The sequence below is a fragment of the Phytophthora parasitica genome, assembly GCF_000247585.1.
Source record: "Phytophthora parasitica INRA-310 unplaced genomic scaffold supercont2.27, whole genome shotgun sequence".
NCBI classification, from domain to species: Eukaryota; Oomycota; class Peronosporomycetes; order Peronosporales; family Peronosporaceae; genus Phytophthora; species Phytophthora nicotianae.
Genome location: NW_008649013.1, coordinates 802317 through 804427, shown reverse-complemented (window position 1 = coordinate 804427; position 2111 = coordinate 802317).

Here is a 2111-nt window from a genome sequence, read left to right as displayed (position 1 = left end):
GTCTTTGGTGAATGAACGGTCGCCCGATGACGTCGTGCTTTCAAATTTGGTGTATTAGTGACTTTTCTATTGTTTGTTTTATGTACCGGTGATCCGAAGTTCTGTGCTCCGTAGTTTCTCCCTTTCTACGGGCAAGCAATATGCTCTATTTTTGTTTTGAAAGCACATCCATCTTCATTTCCAGAGAAAGCGCTTTACAACATCATTACACCGAACGGATTTGACGACACTATATGGCAATATATCAAGTCTACTCCATCGGATTTAGGGGTGTAGATCAACGGTAACATCACTGTGTGGTGGAATACGGGACTGCGGTCGCTTTTCTGAAATTCCATTTTGCTAGTCGTGGAAACGCCGAACCCTTAATCTTACTTTGGGACGAATTCCTGGCCTACTGGACGGAGTAAGTTCTGCAACACGACCTACGACTTAATGTCCATCTAATGAAAGTGCCTGGTTTGACGCCCGTGTTTCAGCCTGCAGATATACCTTGGTTTCGGCCTCTAAAGCAAAAGCCACGGAAATATTAGGTGCAGAATCTCTCAACAGGTGCGAGATTACGCGGTTGATGGCTCTGATTCCATGTTCGAGCTAGAAGCACCTTCTAGACGTGAGTGATTTGAATGGGCCACGATGGCATGGCTATCACTTAAAGTTATTAATAGTGGCTTCACCTACAAGTTCAAAAAGGATCCAACACCCACCCCGAGACAATTGTAGCAGAATATCTTGAGCGTCTGCACGCTATGGAGGAGACTGTCAGTGAATCTGACGACATCGTCACTCAACTCATTAACGAGTGAAGCGAAGATAAGTAATGTACAGGATACTTGATTAGCATTTTAATACAAGCAAAAAATATTCGTATGGTTTGTATCGGGATTATTTGTTTGTATGTTATTTAGGGGTGCCTGGATGCACACATGTTATACAAATACCCATTCTTGTTGGAGTATGGGATTTGCAAAGGTGTTAGGGCAGCTGAGGAGAGCGAAAATATATGTATGGTAGAGAAACTTGTAGGAGAAGCTTGTATATTGGGCTTGTGAAGGACTTGATAAAAGGAGAAGTAAATCAGTGGTGGAGAAGCTGGTAACCTCGTCAACTCTGGCGTACAATATAGTATAAAGTAAGCCTATTAACCCCTCCAGACCGGATGTAGCACAATGCTACATAGCCTATCCATTAAAGCTGAAGATCTTCACCTTAAGCGATTTTTGACTTGATGTTTGTATAAGTGACATTTCCCCCGTTCAAGGGGTATACTAACCTTAAGTCAAGCATCGGTTTAGTTTCTGTACGAGCCTCTCTGTGAACAGAAGGGTTAGGAGGGTCATTTGTCTAAATTCTAAAATTACTTTATTCGAAATGCAACTGATTTGCATCGGGAATCATAGGTAAATAGCACGTGCCCGCCTATAGGAGTGGCTGAGAGCCACTGGCTGTTGCCGCCTTTTCCGAATTCTCCTCATTCGTGAATTCGCGCTCCAAAGGACCTAAATCGTGAGAAGCAATGGTAAAACCACGCGGGAAGATCCCACGGGATAATGAGGTCACAGGACGCGACCTGTCGTTCAAGTCAGTGTGGCGCGAGCTAAGAAATGACAGATGGACGAGAAAGCCACCATTACTCAGCAGCTTGAACGATCGCTACATGTGCATCAGCCCCGAGGGTCATCCAAACGGCAAAGTGGGCCTCGATTACTTCTTGCGGGAGGTTGCCGTACTTGACTTCTATGCAGATGGTTCGTCTGAAACTCCTGCTGCTATCGAGACGCTTGCTAACATTTGCTTGTCATATTTAGTAATGCGAAGTCGCGCAGGAGGAGCTATTCCGCGGGGCGCTGCCGTAGTAGTCGCGTCTAGTGCTACCGGGGACGATCAATTTGCTGCTGCACGAGAAGCTGTTCGCCATAACTCCCTGCCGAAAATTGAACCTAATGCAGCATGAGAAACAGCGATCAGTCGGGGTGCTGCTACAGTGAATGCTGCAGGTAAATCTACATTTTATGCTGAATGAAATGATGACCTTTATGAAGCATATTATGATGAATATCTAACTTGTTTTAAATATGTATTGTAGCTACCACAAATGAAGAACCGCCACA